This window comes from Cryptotermes secundus, unplaced genomic scaffold (genome assembly GCF_002891405.2).
Source record: "Cryptotermes secundus unplaced genomic scaffold, Csec_1.0 scaffold238, whole genome shotgun sequence".
Classification (NCBI taxonomy): domain Eukaryota; kingdom Metazoa; phylum Arthropoda; class Insecta; order Blattodea; family Kalotermitidae; genus Cryptotermes; species Cryptotermes secundus.
The window spans coordinates 1,588,489-1,609,087 of record NW_019728500.1 but is presented as its reverse complement, the minus strand read 5'-3'; the positions used below and the strand labels follow the sequence as shown (position 1 = coordinate 1,609,087).

The following is a 20,599-nucleotide window of genomic DNA, read 5'->3' as shown; positions in this document are numbered from 1 at the left end:
TCACTGGAACGGACATATACCTCAGCTTACAAAATTGTGAAACAGGTTTATTTTTAAAAGTGGCCACATGATGAACAAGGTGACTGGTGTGTGGGGATCTGACTTGAAGTAAACCGGTTCTGGATCAGGGTTTTGGTGTAAAAGGGGTTACGTTTTCGGGTTATAGTTTACAGAACAATTTTTACCCCTCTACGTTGGTCGAGGCACAAGCCGGAAGTTCGTGGGTCCGGTTCCCGATGTCATTCGAATTTCAGTTGACCTAATCCTCTCAGCTGCACTATGGCCCTGGGTTCGACTCAGCCTCTAACAGAGATGAGTGCCAGAAATCTTCTTAGGGGTAAAGGGTGGCCAGCGTGTAAGGCTGACAATCTCACCGTCATTTGTGAGCTGACTCCAGAAAATATGACAACCTCGATGTCTCACATCCCTATGGGCCTCCATGCCCTGTTACAGGGATAGCTTTACGTTTAGCCTCTACATTGGCAAGGAGTACCGAACTTCAATACGACTAAAATCAAACACAAGAACAAAATGTGAGTCGCTCTGTCTGGCGATCGATTTCCTTATATCGATAGTTTCACCTGAAGGTCTCGTATCTTAGCACCAATGGTAACTGAACACATGGCTGATAATTAGTTGCCTGCAACTACACAACTGAGCTGACAGCTTCAAGGGCGTTCGCAAGTTGTACCTGTTTGCTTGGTGTAATAACGTCCATATATTCAAGTATATTTATTTTTAATGGGAATGAGAAAATTCCGATGTATAATTTTAATATCGTATGCGATAAAATCATAATTATACTGTTCTAACGAAACATTAACGTTTAGAAATAATTGAGAAAACTTCCCTTTAAACGCTTCCACGTGCCCAAACAGGCTACACGCAATTATAATGCGTTACTTTTACAGATTATCAATATACTTGTACTTCTGTGCTTAGGGATCAGCAGTAAGCATAGATTATAAGGCCGCGCCATAGCTCAAATCGCTGGCTTCTCACCGCGGCGGCCCGGGTTCGAACCCGGGTTTGGTCAAGTGGGATTTGTGGTGGACAAAGTGGCGCTGGGGCAGGTTTTCTCCGAGTACTTCGGTTTCCCTTGCCAATCTTTATTCCACCAATTGCTCCACAATCACCCTCACCTATCATCAGGGGCTGGTACAATAGGCCAGAAGTGGCCACAGTACAAGGGACCTAGTCCCACCCCACTAGCAACAAGAAAAAAAGCATAGATTATAGTAAAGTTAAAGTTGTCAGACATTACCTGAATAATTCGCTCCGTCGCTATGTTAGCAAGTATTATCACAGCCGTACCAGAGCTTAGGTGGTTAGTGTTCGGCTTCCCACAGAGGCGGCCCGGGTTTGATCCCAGGTGAGGTCATGTGGGATTTGTTTTGGACAAAGCGTCAATGGGGCAGGTTATCTACGATTACTTTGAATTCCCCTGCCAATTCTCATTCCACGAAATGTTCCATAAGCATCTATCATCCGGGGCTGATACAACAGGCCAATTAGTGGCCGACGTACCGAGTGGACTCAGTCTTTATCCTACACCACAAAATAAAAAAAAAAAATCTTAACGTAAAAGAAATTCACACACAACTTACGGGCACATTTCATATTTTTGTACCAATTCTCATGTTCCTAGTTGCTAGTCTATGGTGTTCGTACTAAGTTTCATGAAAATCCGTTAGAAGTTTCCAAATATTATTATGGGGCCTACACACGGACGGCATGAGACTAGATGTACAGACAGGAATAAGTACAAATTTGTTATGTACCACAAGGCAGTTGGACAAGTTTATCATTTGACCTTGCGAAGCAAATGTTTCCTTGGGGTACAACAGCGACAGGGACAATAATGCATACAAATGTCTGGAAGTACGCAGAACAATATGACGGACATCAAATAACAAAATAAAGAAGGAGAAGAACATAAATTTTATGCGATCTGACAGTATTTTTCATTGTCACCTGTATGCGCACTTTTGTCCTTGGAGAAGTAAATATAAAGATAAAAATTCAATTCGCAGAAACGTGCCATTTTTACGAGCGGTATAGAAGGTCATGAAATTCGGATAGAATACCAAGTGTACTAACGAGATAGGAATATATTTTTATAATGTGACATAATGGCTGAAATCCGGAATAGTGGCGCGAGAAGAGGCGGTCGTTGCTGGTGAACGGCCGGTAAACACGTGACAATAGCATATCCCGAATAAAATGCACAACATAGAAAGTATAACCAGACTTTGCATATTCCACATGTGTTCTGACAAAATTTCTATACATCTTAACTTATAAAATGATACTGAAAAAACCTTTACGTTGAACAGGCCTTGAAAATGAACCATTAACATATAATTATTATTTATTTATTTTTATTTTCCCGTGTGGAGGTGGGCCTGTTTACCTTTTTACCAATGCTCGCCTGTTATAGCCCACTCGCTGTTGGCAAGCACTTAAATAAAGGCACTGAAATGAACTGAACTGAATTTTTAGCCCTGAACCTTGCGAGGTCAGGCGGGCAGAAAAAAGTTCTCACATAAAGGGTCATATTGTAATGTGATTCCAGTGCCATGCTTGCAGATCGCAGCGACACCAATGTTCTTGTTCAGTTACTGTGGGTTTTCCTTTCAGCAATGCTCCATACTTACTTGTCAGCTTCCAAAAACTACAATATAGGCCCGAAATGATAAAATGTCGCAGCATCAGACAGCAAAACGCAGTCCACTTCACGCACGATCAGGACCCAGGGTTTGCGTTGATGTTTGTATGGCAAATGCAGGTTTGAATCCCACATCGGTTTCTAAATAAGGAAATGAGTCCATCTGTCACATCGGTACAGTTTACAATGCGCGTGGACATTAGGAAGGAACAAAAGAGGCCGTAAAAATTCCTACCTTCTTATGAACAACACCGCGAGTGACGAAACCTTGTAAGCAAGAATTTCTTTCCGTTGGCCATACTGGCCTTGCTGAAAACAAAGAACTCCGGCGTCGTTTTCTGAAGTTGATTTCCCTGTGGATTTATACCTACTTCTGTACAAAGCACAGATATAAAATTTAGTTCTTTAAGTGCCTTCTTTACAAGCTGACAGTTGTTAATAATTAAAAGTTTGAAATTCATTTAGATAAAATACAAAAATACTGTTCCTACACCGGACATAACACACAGGGTTTCCATTTTTTTTCCCTTGGCACTACAGCCCCAGTGGGCCTAGGCCTACCTCCATGAACTTCTCCGTTCACTTCGGTTTCTCTAGTTCTTACACATTCGGTAGGACTCCTTGGGCGGGTGATCAGCTCGTCGCAAGGCCTCTACCTGTACACAAACACAGAAAAACGCACACACACAAACTAAACAGCCAGGCCCTGAGTGGGATTCGACCCCATGATCCCGGCTTCCGAGCGAGCGAAGACAGTGCATGCCTTAGACCGCTCAGCTACCGTAATCGGCGCGTTTCCATTACAAAGACATAAATGCACTGTATGGGTAAAACGCATTTTTTCTTAGATAAAGCCGTTGGGCCATTAATAACCACTGTTTTAAAGTATTATGAGTTATGATCTTGACAACTAAATATTTGTTGTTTGAGTCCCTTTAGTGGGCTTTTGTAGAAATAGACTCAAATTTGTGAAATTAGGCGTGAAGCTCATGCCACATCGGAATTCAAAGTACCTGAACTTTCAAATGATAAGTATAAATTACGTACATGAGACACATTTTCACTTCTACCCTGAAGCTGACAGCACCAGGTCTCGCCGAAACACATATCAGAATATCTACTGCCATATATCAGAAGTTCATTAAACTACAAATTATGAAGTTAACAACTATGTGAATTTATCGAATCCTTATATCTTCTTCATGAAACTGACTTCAATCGCCCTCAGTCTTTTCCCTCTGAGTGAGAGAATCATCATCATCACCACGATGACAATCCATTAATGTATAACATTTTAATAATTTCCAAGTGGGAAAAGATTAGATCTCCAATAGCACCGCATCACTTTAAAGGAACTACTTTCAGCTTATGACCTATCCATGCTTACAGCCCTTCACTTAAACCCACTGCTCGTTACCACGACCCAGGGCAGCGGGAGCAACATCCATTAGCAAGGCTTTATATTGATTCAACAGAAACAAGATTATGAAGACGATCAAAATCAATCAGTTGGGAGCTGAAAGCCACGGACTAGGAAAAGTTACCATTATCCACTGACAGGACGAGGTCATGAGACTAATTCAATGAGGCATGTTTAAGCGTGCATAAGCACTTACAGGGTCTGCTCTCTGTGCCACAGGGATCATGCATTCCATTATAGACTGGGTGAAACGGAAAGCTATCCCTGTAACAGGCCCATAGGTCTGTGAGACATCAAGGCTCCCATATTTTCTAGACAATCGGCCCACAGATGGCGGTGAGGTTGTCAGCTTTACGCACCGGTGGCCCTTACCCCAAGGAAGATTCCTGGTACTCATTTCTGCTAGAGACTGAGTCGACCCCAGGGCCATAGTGAGGCTGGAAGGATTAGGTCAATTGAAGAATCCGAAGAATAATAATTCTGTCTTCTGGGATATAGCGCCGTGAAGTCTGTTGAAAGTCAACGGACGTTTCGGAGAAACACGTAGCCTTCATTTTCAGAGTCTCCTCCGAAACGTCGGTCGACTTTCAACGGACTATACGGCGTTATATCTGTTTCATCGACACTGTCAGTAGCTCGGACTGCAACGTCGATTGATGGGCTTACTGAATAATGAATTGGAAAGGTGTGGAAGGAAGCGGTCGTGGCCAAACTTGTGATGCTATCGTGTCATAGTCGGAAGAGACTATGGTTTGAGGGATGAGATTTTAAGTCGAGACCTCCCCAGTAGGAAGCACAATGCTGTCCACTTTACCGCGATATTGGGATGAATCTTTAGAATAACAAGATTTACATAAATTCTCACTAAATATGTCCCTGTCAAGGAGGATGAGATGGGCAGGGCACGTAGCACGATTGAGGGAGAAGAGGATGCATATAGGATATTGGTGGGAAAGCCAGAAGGAAAGAGAACACTGAGAAGACCAAGACGTAGATGGTTGGACAATATTAAAATGGATCTTAGAGATCGTATGGAATGTTATGGATTGGATTAATATGGCTCAGGATAGGGACCAGTGGATGGCTCTTATGAGCACGGTAACGAATCTTCGGGTTCCATAAAATGCTGGGAAGTTCTTAAGCAGCTTCTCAAAAAGGGCTCAGCTCCATGAGTGAATGAGTGAAACATGTCTGTAAGTAAGATGAAATAAAAGTGTCAGCACTGCCAACTGGAGAGGACAGTCCAGCCAACACTACGCATCAGTTGCGACGGTCAATGCAAGCTGGCATATACACGTATAGACACGCACAAACGACCTCTTACTATTACTAATTGATCCCTTTGGTCGGCCATTAACCTCTTTAAACAGAGATAAACTAATATGTAAACCAGTGCTCCTACAGGATGTACATAAAAGCCAAAACTTGTAGGCATATCTTAGCAGCAACGGTAATTACGGCAAGGGACACTTCAGCCATATGGGAATACAGTCACATCAGACAGTTATCTTAATATTGCCACGTATAGGAGTGACTACCGACGGGGTTTGGACTGGTAACTCCATTTATTGATTGATTTATAATGAACAGACATACAATAAACGAAAGTAGAGGTCATGGAAGGGCGACAATGTAAGGTGGAAAGAGGCTTCTATACTAACCTTGAGAGACTGTACAGTGTGATTCTGAATTATTGTCGGTGTTTCCATGGCCTATAATTTTCAAGCCGGAAATAATAACATAAAACCACTGACAGAATATGAAAATGTAACTCAAAAAGTTTTCTTCTACAGTAATAATATTTTTGAGTTACACTTTCATATTCCGTAAGCAGTTATATTCTGTTTCCGGTTTGAAAATTATGAGCCACAAAAATTAGGACCACTCTGTATAATCCAGTTAATGGAACACTGGAAATTTCCTTACAACCACGGACCTTATAACATTTTATGTAATTATAATTTTCGTTTATGCAAAGCAACATTTTCACTTGATCACTGAAACAACAATATAAAATGGTCTTTCTTGGACAGCGTGGAAATGGAATAGTGCAGTTGGCATAGCGACGGCTATAGCATGGACGACCGAGGGGTTGGAATTCGAGTCCCGGTAGAGGAGCCAAGAATTTTCTATTCTCAACATCTTCCAGACCGGCTCTGGGGGCCACCCAGCTTCCTGCCCAATGGGTACTGGAGATAATGCGGCCGGAACGTGAAGCTGAGCACTCACCTCCAACTAGTGCCGAGATCAAGAAAATATGGATACATACATCCGCTCGCCCATACGCCTTTATGGCATAGCGCTTAATTAGTTAAGCACAGGGACAGCTTTACCGTTTTACATTTCTTGGACAGCGAAGCCTAGGCGGACTCATGTAACGACTGTGCTCAGAAAGCCACACTGGCCCATGAAGGTCTCTGACTGGGTTCCAAAATGCTGTCGTGCAGACCTTTCGGCGTCCTTTTAAGTATCCACTTCGTCGGAAGCGTCTGCCGGAAGAAAGTGGGTTAAGAGGACAGGAAGAGCACAATAAAACAAACAGTATCAGGTTAAAGTGGAGATGTCATATCCAGAGAGGTTTAAAAAATCGCGAGGAAACAGGGGACAGCTGCCCGCACCAAACGTCCACTTGACGGCGCAGGAGGTCTCAATACTAAGGCAACAATGCAACTTCCATATTGTTAATCGCACCAGAAATATACATCCGGGGCACCAAGTTATTTATGGGCCCATTAAATATCTTCACACGGACTCTTGAGAAGCTGCCTAACTAACTAACTAACTAACTAACTAACTCCATGGAGCTGAGCCCTCTTTGGGAAGCCGACAATCGAGCAGCTACTCAAGAATTTCACGACCTGGAACCTGAAGGTTCATTACCGTGTTCACAAGAGCCCTCCACTGTTCCCTATCCTGAGTCAGATCGAACCAGTCCGTACTACTCCATCCCACCTAAGATCCACTTAATATTATCGCAGGCCCAGAGATGGGAACAGCTCTATCGATCGGGCCATACGGCGGACGGAAACAGAATCCAGTGTTTAAATAAAAAAACTGGACAATGTCTAAGTTCCAAAAACTCAATAATTTTCTTAATATTATCTTCCCATCTACGTCTAAGTCTTCCTTGTGGTATCTTTCCTTCTGGCTTTCCCACTAATATCCTATACACATTCCTCGTCTCCCCCATTCGTGCTACATGACCTGCCCACCTCATCCTCCTTGACTTGATCATTCTAATTATACTTGACGGAGAGTACAAGTTACGAAGCTGCTCATTATGCATCTTTCTCCAACCTCCTGTCACTTCATCTCTCTTCTGTCCAAATATTCTCCTCAACACCCTGTTCTCAAACACCCTCAGTTTGTGTTCCTCCATTAATGTCAGAGACCAAGTTCCACACCCATACAGACCAACAGACAACTTTTTAGCTTACTTTCTTTATTTTGGAAATATGAAAGCAGACTTACGTAATCACCTTGCTGTCTGTCTTCCCAGCTCCCTTATCAACTTTCTAATGCCTAAGCCACTCTTTATTAAAGCTGGTATGTATGTCATGGTACCTAAGCCTGTATCAATGGCGTACTTCATAAATCCCTGGCACAAGTCTGTGTGTCTGTGTGTGTATAGCAGCATATCGTTGTTAGGCAACGGTTCGGTAGACACATGGAAACGAATATATGTAACAATAGAAGTCTTGAAGAAAGTCGTCTTCTGGGTTTAGGCACCGTGTATTCTTCGTTTTGGCCGACGTTTCGGAGGAACGTAGCGCCTCCATCTTCAGAGCAGTTGAATGGCTGCGGAGAGCAGTAGCTGCTACTGCTCTCCGCAGCCATTCAACTGCTCTGAAGATGGAGGCGCTACGTTCCTCCGAAACGTCGGCCAAAACGAAGAATACACGGTGCCTAAACCCAGAAGACGACTTTCTTCATTGTCATCGCCATGAAAACCTCAAAACTTAAATAGAAGTCTTGTTGCAGACATCTTCTTCTATACGATCCGTGTCTTATCAAAGGAGAGCCTGTGGGTGTGTGTATTCCCTTACTGTTGCTAGGTAACGGCTCGGTAAACATGTTCCCGCGCAAAAAAGAATTTCTGGAGGCGTCGTTTTCCATGCGGTCAGTTCGTATCAAATGAGAGAGGACGATTAGTTCGTATCAGAATCTCTTGTTTATCTTCTAAGCGTCCTTGCTAAAACGCAGCAACGCGAAGAGGCCTGTAATGATCAGATACATATAAGGATGTTACGAATGCGTGGAGATTTACCTCCATGTCCCCTATATGCCCCTACTGGATGGGTGTTAGGCACACAGACGACATGACACGTAGGCTCAAACATTCTCCTCGGTTCATTCGCCGTTAAATTAACACTGAGCCGTAGAAGTGGTAACTGAAATCCTGTAACGGCAAGCCGACATTTTACATTGTCAGATCTGCCTTCCTTTCATGCATAAATATATAATATAAAACCCCCTAACAACTTCAACTGTAAGGAGGACAATTCCCTCCAAATATTTCTTAAATACAGAGTGTCCCAAAAAAATGTACTCACTGTTTGACTGTCCATAACTCACTGAAATGTTTATATTTTTCTAGGTATAGGTAACTTGAAATAATGGCGGAAGTAAGACTAAGTTTTGAGGAAAGAAAATTTGTGCGGGAGTGTTACTGGAAGTACGAGAACATCACTGAAGTGCAAAGACAGTTTAAAAGGGAGTTTCAAAGAAATCCACCAAAGTGACGCACCATTGCTTGCATGGAATGTTGGAATGTAACTTTTCCAAAGGACTCGCTTCAAAATCCGATGGATGCTCAATTTTGAGATTCCTGTCTCACGAGCCGCTTGCCGTACAGATTTGTTTGGGGATTAGAGGAGGGTTTCCGGCAGGTGGTCTTCTCCTGTGCGACTGGTAGATGACTGTGGTCTTCCGGAACGTTGTTTATGGGCGTATTGAACAGTTCCAGTTGCTTCAAACTTATCTTTGATGCAAGCAATGGGGCGTAGCGTTGGTGGATTTCTTTGAAACTCCCTTGTAAACTGTCTTTGCACTTCAGTGATGTTCTCGTACTTCCAGTAACACTCCCGCACAAATTTTCTTTCCTCAAAATTTAGTTGTACTTCAGCCATTATTTCAAGTTACTTATACCTAGGAAAATATAAAAATTTCAGTGAGTTATGGACAGTCAAACAGCGATTACATTTTTTGGGACATCCTGTATATATTTGATATAAAATTCCAACATATATCACGTACTGTCAGATACATTTTTGTGAAGTCCGTTGATTTTCGATGTTAGGCCCTTGTAGAGTTAACTCATAGCCGATCACGGTGGCCGCGCGGTCTACGGCACGAACAGTCTTTGCTCGCTCGAACGCTGGGATCGTGGGTTCGAATTCTTCTCAAGGCATGGATGTCTGTGTGCGTTTATTCTGCGTTTGTGTGGTTCTGTGTGTAGGTAGCGGCCTTGTGACGCACTGATCAACCGTCCAAGGGGTCCTACCGACTGTGTACAGGATTAATAAACTGAAAAAGCTGCCAAGGCTGAACAAAGGGCTGTAGAGACATAAGACAACAGGGTTAACTCATAGGATAACTTAACGTTTTTTTGGGGGGGGGTTCTGTGCTGGTTCCTTTGCCATTGCCTCTAAAATAACGTGCTGATTTGTAGAAACCCAGTTTACAGTGCTGTATTAGAACTTCCTGTTTAGAAAGATTGTATCGAACGCTGTTGTCTCCCTCTGGAACACCATGTGTTGGCAGAGCAGGAGTACGCCGGCGTGAGATCTAGTGTGGATTCGTTGATTCTACTGTTTAGAGTCCCAGCGCTGCGATGCTAATATTAGGACTGGGTATAAACTGCGGAGTGACGAGATATAGGCCATCTTAAGATACGCACGACAAGTCTGTTTGGAGAAACAATCAATCATCGAGAAAATACGGACACGAATACATCCGAATGAAACCAGACGAGTACAACTTGTCAGACAGAATTTAGCAAAGTTGGTTCCCGTTTCCTTTTGCAAACATTTCATGAAAAGTTTTGAGCAGTGACCTCATCATATTTATATGTGCTAAACTTACGGGCCTGCGCACCTTCAGATAGCGGTTTTATAAGTAGTGATACCGTGTTGTTATATAGGTGGATATCAACGTTTCGGAGCAAAGTGTTATCTCCATCCTCAGGACTGAACCTAAAGATGTACATAGCAAGTTCCTCTGAAACGCTGGAGGATTCCTACAAGACGACACTGTGTCACAACCCAGAAGATTATAAATACCGCCGTGAAAACTTCAATTTTATGCATATGGTCTTCCACCATCAACATAAGTAAAACAGTCCTTTCTGAGCCATAGTCTTCCTTAGAAGATTCTGACAGATTTGACACAATTTTAATTTCTTTGGATTTCGCAACAACAAGGCTGACAGCCTTGCGTCCAACCCCCAACATGGAGGAACATGTCCCTGTATTTATGTTCCCTAGGGATAAGGTGACCCAGTTATACCCCCAGGCACCGGGTTCCCTTTCCGTCGCCTTCTGCGACTTGCAGGGCTAGGGTGGACGTATTCTAACCCACCTCCATTTCATTAGACATACCATATTCCATTGCAAAAGAACTCTGCTACATCGCTAATACGACTGATCTTCATTGAAGAGTATCAGGTTCGAATCTCAAATGGAACAAAGACATCTTTAAACAATCAATTAATACATCAATGCCAATATCGTCACCACTGCCGCAGTAAATGACACTGCTTAGGTCATTAACTTTGATTTCTACTTAGAGACTGCGTGCCTCTAGCCGACAAAGGAAGTACATTTTCACGCGTCAAGTCTGAGCCGTTCCGAGTCCCTGCTCCGAAGAGGAGGCCATTGCCATCGGTGCGTTACCATATCAGGATACAGAACCCGTGAGGTGACCACGGCTACTACACGAAGCAACAATGGGCCTTGACCTCGCAATGTCATCACAAGTGGCCGGTCTGTTAACCTGACCTCATAGCGGAAACGCTTCTTCTGGTAGGTCAGCTTGACCATATCTGGAGCACAGAGGTGTGTGAAATGCGGCAGACGTGCCAGTAGATAAGTCTGCAGTTCCACAGGACTGGAATAACAAACGCAGTCATGCATCGCAGCTTCAGTTATGCAACTGTCCTGAAAACTGTGGTATACATAAAACTTTGTTAGAACAAGTTTCCTCGTTGGCTTACTTCATTACGCGTTTCTTGCACACAGTGCATAAAATGAACACATAACGGGAAGGTCACGTCTTCACATCCTCATGTTTCATCACAGAAATTAACCAACGAATAACAGATCTCGGGTTTTCATAGCGCTGAAGATTCAGATGTCCTCTGGGTCGTGAAACCGTATAGTCTGGCAGGTTGGCATCGTTTCGGAGGTACATGCTGCTTCCATCTTCAAGTACTTCTACACTGAAGGAGGTAGGATACTTTTCCCAAACGTTGACAACCACATACCAGATTACACGGCGTCATAATCCAGAAGACTACAGTCTAAATGAACAATTTGTGGCATTAATTTAATTTCTGGTTCCCACTTAAGGATTTCTCTCTTCTACACAGCGTCGATACAGGCTCTTGGGCCCATCCAGCCTCCTATCTAATGGGTACCGGGGTCTTTTCCTCCGGAGGTAATGTGGTAGGAGCGTGAAGCCAATAACTCCCCTCCAACTAATGCCGAGGTCAAGAATGGTGGGGCTATATATCCACTCCTCGATATATCTTGTCAGCAGAGTGCTTAACTGATTAAGCACTGAGGCGACTATACCTTTTCTTTTTACTTCACTTACTTAATCCGTCCTTCTTGTGCCTTATGGTGTCGAGGTTGTTTTTTCATTTGATCAGACGGTAGGACACCTTGGACGAGTGATCAGTCCGTCACAAGGCCGCTACATAAACACAGAATAAATGCAAACAGACATCCATGCCTCGAGTGGGATTCGAACCTATGATCCCAGTCTTTGAGCGGGCGAAGCCAGTAAATGCCTTAGATCGCTCGGCTACCGTGACCTGCACCTTTTCTTTTTACTGATACAACAGCAGTACTTTACATGAGATTCAAACTGATCCTATTTACAAACATGACTACATTTCAGCTCACCACACAAATCTCTCTTGCACCTGTTCGCCGCCGCATCACTGGTTACGAACCCTTGATCGGGGGTATTACTGATCCGTATGTCATATTTATTGGTCCCTGGAAAGCATTTCACGAAATTCTTAAATCGTGTTATATCTCTAGAGCGGGAAATCTCAAATTCTGACGAAGAAACCCGGTGAGTAGGGCAATGAAAAAGGCAGAGAAGCAGAAATCATGATCTCGGAAGGACGGTGAACGTCTAGACGCTTTTAAACATGAAATTCACCTAAGACACATTAATCTCCTACCTGCCAGAGAAGATGCTGAGTCTCCTGTACAAACACTTCCTCGGGGAGAAGTTCTATCTTCTGGAATATAACGCAGTGTAGTCCGTTGATAGTCAACGGCGTTATATCTCAGAAGACGGAACTTCTCATAATCACAGGTGTGAGGACTTCCGACTTTACAAATCGATGTTTGTTTTGAGAATCATACAGAGCCTATAAATACAAGCTCTTTAGACAAAACGCAGAGGTTTGTGGTACTTACAGTAAACTTTGTGCTCGAAAGTGTTAAGCAAAGCGGCCACTGAGCTGTACCCAGCAGGATCTATATGTTCCAGTTAGTTTAAACAAAGTATGAGAACTAGTCACGGTACATTTTTATTTGTATGTACAAAGAGACGAGAGGTAGTACTTGGGAGTGGAATCAGTTGCAATTCAGACAAGAGAAACTCCATCACGCTACTCCACGTCACTATAAACACAAATTATCCGCTCCATTACCATGGATACAAGCTACAGTAACGAGGTGGCAGCACAAGACACACAGCACTTCCTTTCTCTCACCAAAGGCCAACACTAACGGACATTTTGTCTGAGAATAACAAAAAAGAATATCCAGACTCAGTTACAGAGTTCTTAAGAGTACAGGAAAACAGATTTGTGCAAGGCATCTGTTATCTCACAAATAAAATGCCTAAATTTGTTTTAAAAAATAAAAATAAGTATATGTAAAAATATTAATAGTATATTCTAAAAGTTGATGGGAAGAATAAGACGTAGGTGGGTGGACAATATTAAAATGGATCTTAGAGAGATAGGACGCGATGGATTAGATTGATCTGGTTCAGGATAGGGACAAGAAGAGGGCTATTGTGAACACGGTAATGAACCTTCGGGTTCCATAAAATTCTGGGAAATTCTTCTCGAGAAAAGCTCAGCTCCATTAGTAAGTAAGTAAGTATATTCTTAAAGTTTAGTGAAGAGATATAATCAAAAAAAGGGGTTACCGCTATAGTAAAATAAGATATTTATAAAAGTGTGGTACAGAGGGCCGGACGGGCATTGCCTAGAACACTTTTGTAAATAAATGTTTTTTTAATAAAAAAATAAAAGATCTCTTATTTTGTAAAAAGAAGGTACTTCCAAGTGTGGAATTATGGAGATATAAAAATGAGGCTCCCTGATTCGTGGAGAGCATTATTACGTGCACTATGCAAAGAACGGAGGAATTTTTTAACAGCGAGGTGAGGTCCTGTGTGAGTCCGTCCCCACGTCTTATTTATGAAAACACTGAACGAACTAAAACGAAACAGGGTTCTGGGATCGTTGAATCTGTCTTCATTATCGGTCCACAGTAAACACAATTTTGCACAAATTTCCTTTAAAACATGAGAAAAACACAGGATAGAGAATATAATAGACTTTTTATCCGATTTACTCGCATATTTTGAACTTCTTCAGTTCAATCAATATATAATCCTTATGCCTTAAGGAGGGACACGCGGTAGCGTAGTTTGTTAAGGCACTATGCTATAAGCCGGAACGTCGCTGGTTAGATTCCGGATAAAGTCACTGGATTTCTCAATTTACCTAATCCTTCCAACCGCACTATGGTCCTGGAGTCGACTCAGCCTCTAATAGAAATGAGTACCAGGAATCTTCCTGGGTGTAAAGGGCGGCCGGGGCGTAAGGCTGACAACCTTACCGCCATCTGTGAGCCGATTGTCTAGAAAATGTGGGAGCCTCGACGTCTCACAATCCTATGGGCCTTCACGGCCTCTTACAGGGATAGCTTTACCATTTTTATGCCTTAAGGAACTAAATTAATTTGCAACCCGAAAAACAGCGTAAACCGGGGACAGTACTACTAAGAGCTAAGGCGACGAATTACCGTGATAATGTCCGCTTGTTCCTACGTCCTTTCTTTCTGTGGTTCGATCATTCGACCCATTCTGAGATATCGATAGCAACGACGAATTAATAAAATAAACAACCTAGTGTAAGACTGAGGTACAGGTATACCGGGTAGTGTAAAGCAGGGTGGTTTAGCAACAATCGAACAGTGCCTGCAATACATTAACACCAAGCTCACAGAGCCTAATCACAAACAAGTACTGAAGCATATGCGTAAGGCAAACGGACAAGTTGTCCCGGTGCCTAATTAATTATGCATTATGCCGTGAAGATGTAATGAGGGAGTGGAGGTATAGCTCCAAAAATCCTGACCTCTGCACTAGATGGAGGCGTGGTCAGTTTAACGTCCTGCCCACTTCAACCCCTGCTGAAATAGTCCCTGGTACCCATTGGATAGGAGGCTAGGTGGGCTCCAGAGTCGGCATGGACGAAGTATTGGAGCGCATGCGTAGGACTAGAAATTTTACATGTCGATTATAACGCTATCTGACGTCGTGTTTAAAGAAACAGAAATTAACATTTAATACTGTGGCATGCAGACCTGCTGCTAGCCAAAGATCGCGAAATAAGCAGCTATAGGACAGCCGTTGCTAGATAATGGACACAAAAGACGTGCACACAACAATATAGTAACTGTTGGATGCGGTATTTTCTGTGCGGTCCGTGTCGAGATTATATAACGAGGAACAGCTGCCATTACCATAGAGTCTTGAGACGACAGTGAGAAGAGTAAGACCTTGGTTTGAGATGGCTGCCAGTCTGGGAGTTAAGTCAGTTTCAGCAATAACTTCGTGGTGAGACAGTCGCCGACCAGTAAGGAAGTGAACACGGATGCTGAGGAAGCTACGGCGTTGGAAACCGTTACCAAGCAACAACCGGTGACGATACAGCAGACTGAGAAGACTTAGTGCGTGCTGTAGTGAACTTCAGTGTGTGTCAATTAGCGATAGCGCTATAGTTACTTGTAATTACGATCTGTAAGTGTTCAATAAATCCAATTACTAAGCCAAACCCCGTCTATAGTCACTCATACACGTCACAATATGCAGAGTTCTTCCCTTTCTTCCACGCTGTGAGAAACACATCGTAGTGGGGCTGGAAGACTTGTCAGTAGCATCAGTGCTTATAGGCTGAAGCCTAGGATTAGATTTCAGGAAACTGAATGTAAGTCTCTCTTCGGCATAGAGTGCAGACCGGCCCTGGGGCCCACCCAGTCTCCTATGCAATGAGTGCAGGCGACAGACACCCCTGACCTACTATCGGCTACCGACTGCAAGGATTTTCTTTTATCTTCGCCGGCGCTTAGAGGCATTTTCATTAAACCCAAGCGAAAACCATCGGAAATCGATGCTTACAGGCCTAATGTTATTCCAGCTAACAAAGGCTTCTGTAGGGATGCACACTGATGGGTCCTTTGAATCACTTCATCTGGTCAGGAGTTCAGAACACGCGCCTTTTAACAGAGCAATTCTCTGAAACAAAAATTCTGTTTATACCTGTATGTACAGAACAGAAACCAGTGTAAATGATTCACTAGGAGGAGGCCCCAAATTAATAATTATAAATCACACAATAATTTACCCATTAAGATTAAATTTGGCGAGTGTGTATCAGGGTGCATGTGCAGATAATAGGCCTACAAAAGATGCTGAAATTGGTTTCATTGCGCCTAGAGACACAGCTTCACCCGTTGCTCCACATTCGTATATAATAATTTGGTAATTCATTATTTTTGGAACGTTTAATAACGAGTCGAATGGTACTTTAAGGAATAATAAATTGAAAAGGATGTGAATGAAAGCGGGATACTTTCAGGTATTATCTCGGAATTTTCCTGGAGGGACTGAGGAAAATCATGAAAATCTCCATTCGGACAGCCAGGGTCCAGGCCGAGATACAAACTGGGCACTTCACGAGTAGTCCAAGCCGGAAGAGTTATCAATTGAGCTCTCACTTAATGAGGACTGTCTACCTCATTTTACATCTCATCTCTTAAGTGGCGACGTCAAAACCCTAAAGAATTCTGATTTATGAAACAAAGATAAGACCGGCTACGGTAGCCGAGCGGTCTAAGGCATGTACTGTCTTCGCTCGCTTGGAAACCGGGATCGTGGGTTCCAATCCCACTCATGGCATGGATGTTTAGTTTGTGTGTGTGCATTTTTTCTGTATTTGTGTACAGGTAGAGGCCTTGCGACGAGCTGAGCACCCGCCCAAGGAGTCCTACCGAATGTGTAAGATCAAGAAAACTCGAAGTGAACGGAGTTCATGGAGGTAGGCCTAGGCCCACTGGGGCTGTAGTGCCATGAAAAAAAAGACAAAGATAAGAGTAGATATACGTCCGCCATTTGCCCTTTCTCTGCTGACAAGCAGTGAATCACTTTCGACTGATGTGTGAACATCGCTGAGTTCAGTTCTTCAATTGCTCTTAAACCTTCAACAAAGCGGGTTCCAAATCAACATTCAGTTAACAAATTCCTGATATTTTATCTCTCTCCGAGAACTTGTTCCCCCCCCCCAAACCCCCATACATCAGAGGAATCACCTCCCAGGAGTCATCAGTGAAAAGTGTTTTATCTGCCTGGAGGAGGGGGATAGCCTATGGAAGAACCCACAAATACGGAGTGTGTGTGGGGGGGGGAAATTGGTGGAATGGGAGTTTAATGACGCAGATATCAGGATAAAAGCAAGAGCAAAACATAACAAAACACATGAGCCCGGAGAACCAGCCACATTCGGAAGAACATTCTGTCCCCATCTTCAGGATGATGATACACACTTACCAGACTACACGGGGCCATAACCCGCAGGACCACAATACAAGAACATTGAAGAGCAGTCCGTTGAAAGTCAATCGACGTTTCGGAGAAATATGGCGCCTCCATCTTCAGAATAGAATAATAACCCGTGTCAGAAACAAACGTGAAAGCAGATGGCAAGCAGGACTCTGTTTTCACGGTGGTTTCTTGTTCAGCTTATTCTTGGTTCTGAAGATGGATCCGACACATTCCTCCGAAACGTCAGTTGACTTTCAGCGGAGAACACGACTCTGTATCACAGAAGATAGAACTCTTCTTAACCACCTCCGTGAGAACCTCTCATCCTACAGGGAGAACACTGCTTCTAAATGAGACAGGTCACATTTATTTATTGATCCCTTCATGCATTACGTAGACTTATCAATGCCTGAGGCATCTACAGTCTATTACATATCACCGCTCTAGGAACGTTAAATGTGATGATGTAGAAATCAAACTAAAATACTGTAGCCCGTAGCCCGGTTATTGGGCAACGGGCTCGAAATAAATAACGAAATACTAGGCAACAGATTCTTAATAAGTACATTCAGCCGTTACTGGGTAACGTCTTCGGAAACAAACATGTTCCCATGGAAACGCTTGGAGTACAGCGACCGGTGTCTTCTACGAGCTCCGTGGCGAGATGTTATAATGGGCGCAAGTCAGTTGTCAGTAGTCAGTCGTAAGGGAGCCTGTGAAGAAAAGACTGTCGGTGAAGTTGACAGATCCCCACTGTTAGAAGCTTTCACCAGGAAACGACGGGTGAATACAAAGCAGATTAAAACGACTTAGTGTGCGCTGCTGTGATTTGTAAAGTCTGGAGATCAGCGATGTCACTATAATTAAGTGTAGTCACGAGTCGTGTGGTGAAGTGGTCAATAAATCCAATCTCGAATCCAAAACCCTGTCGACAGTCACACTCCCTCACGTGACATTATCAACTGTGCCCAGCACAAGGCAAACAGGCACAATGGAACATTTCGCTTTGAACAGTATGTTACTGAAGTTCGCCTTACGAAATTTATGTGCAATTTACACAAACAGAATTCACAGGTCAGTGCACGTGAGGCCTCAGGCTCCTATTGAGACTACAGAACAGTGAAAACCCCTAACAGCGACGAAGTTCCGATCGATAACATTATGGGCAGGCAGAGCTGCCTTATTGATTCGCTACCGTAACACGTGGACTATGTAAATAGCTGGAAAGAAACAACCACTTGTAGACATCTCAGGCAAAGCGAAGCAAGCGAAGTGAGACGCTTCCAGCAGGGAGTGGAGATATAGCTCCACCATTCTTGACCTCCGTACCAGATGGAGGTGAGTCAACAGCTTCACGCCCCGGCCGCTGTAACTCCAGGGGAAAGAGCCCTGGTACCCGCTGGCTGCGTGGACCTCAGAGCCGGTCTGGATGCTGTGGCGAATAAACAAATCTTGCTCCTTCCGGGTGTCGAACTCAGATAGCCTTTCCCGTAGCCCATCGCTATAGCAACTAAACTATCCGGACTGCTAATAAAAATAAAAACAAGGGAGGGGGGATATTTCGGAAAGTAAAACACATTACACATCACAATTATTAAAAAAGTAAAGCTATCCCTGTAACAGGCCGTGGTGGCTCATAGGTCTGTGAGACGTCGAGGCTCCCATATTTCCTAGACAATCGGCTCACAGATGGCGGTAAGGTTGTCGGCCTTATGCGCCGGACGCCCCAGGAAGTTTCCTGTTACTCATTTCCGTTAGAGACTGAGCCGACACCAGGGCTATAGTGCGGCTGGAAGGATTAGGTCAATTGAAATAATCCACCTCACAGGGATTCGATCCCGCGACCTTCCAGGTTGTAGCATAGTGCCTCAACCACCTGACCTACCTCATGACTCAAGGTACGCGGGTTCAAACCCGGCGGAGNCGGTAGGGTACGGCGACAGTAGAAATTAAAGGGGGACGCACAATGGACAAATAACTGGTCTAAGTGCATGGGGAACCCACCCCCTCTAATAATAATAATAATAATAATAATAATAATAATAATAATAACTGACCTACCTCGTTCCCCTGCTCAATAAAATACTGACGTAATTTCCTAACCTTTCATTAATATGTAATCATAATTTTGAAAGTTCGGACTGTAGATTATCATAGTGTGGACATGTTACTGAGTTAGTAGGGGGAGTCGGAAAGTGCTCTTTATTACCTGTGGATGCATGATATTTACACCGGCCAGAAGAAAATTAATTGATACATTTCACTCCATTCAAACGAATTTAACTGACAGCAAAGAACAGTCTAACTCGTGTCACTACAGATGCGACATTTAATTATTCCAACCATGAAAGCAGCATTCGCTAGAATTTAAAGGGTTTCGTCTGCGCAAGCACAAGCAAGCGATTTAATTTCTTTTGATATCAAAGTGATATAAAATTATGTTGCTCTGAAAAACAAATTGAAATTCTGTCTACTGTATCGCATACGGAAACACGGGAAACCTGATCCATGGTACCCCAGACGGAAGCGTCAGGAGCGAAGGAGGTCATACAAAGACTCACCGGTTAAATAAAAACTGTCACTGTAACGGGATATGGCGCTGCACTACATGACGGATATAGAAGGACCACAGAATCTCGGTACCACACATGAAGGCCACATAAATCAGTGACAACTGACATGTAAATCTGATAGGTTGAGGCTATTCAACTAAACTACAGTAAGCTTCAGTAAGAAGAATTTCGTGATCCTACTACTAGAAACAGGGCATAATCTGCTCTACTGAGCCTGGACTGACAGAGGCTCTGTATATAATACATTTATTTACATAGACTTGAAAGGATTCTGACGATGGTGTATACTGTACTTCTTCTGGCTTATTTTGGACTTCATCCATCGTCTGGTATGTAAAAGACAAAAGACCACGACGTTTCGGAGACTGGATCTGGTCCAGTGATTGAGGCTAGCTCTTTCCAACGGGCCCAACTGAGTAGGTTTATCCTTCCCTACCCACCTGAAGACGGAGACAGATCCAGTCTCCGAAACGTCGTGGTCTTTTGTCTTTTACATACCAGACGATGGATGAAGTCCAAAATAAGCCAGAAGAAGTACATTTATTAACATGTTTAACACATAAAATGTAAATGACTTTTACATTATGACAAATGACTTACTACTGCAGACAATGACTCTGACAAGACAGATCCGTCCTCTTGTAAGAGAGGGCGCACCACAGAAACAAGACGGATACTGTCAAACAGTGATAAATATCTTTTCATAAGCCCCAGACTGGGCTCGACACCAAGATTGCCTGACTGACTAACCGTCATTCGCAAAGTGACTATGGAAATGGAGAACTGCGTCGAGTTCTGGAGGGTCGGCAGTCCAAGGCGATTGAACAAGAAATGACAAGAAGATTTCATAATAATTTG

General features: G+C 43.3%; 1 protein-coding gene across 9 annotated transcripts in view; it reads right to left on the bottom strand.

The window, feature by feature from the left end:
- Positions 1 to 20,599, bottom strand: part of LOC111865176 (probable Ras GTPase-activating protein) — a 569,826-nt gene that overhangs the window by 192,521 nt on the left and 356,706 nt on the right. The window lies entirely within an intron of this gene.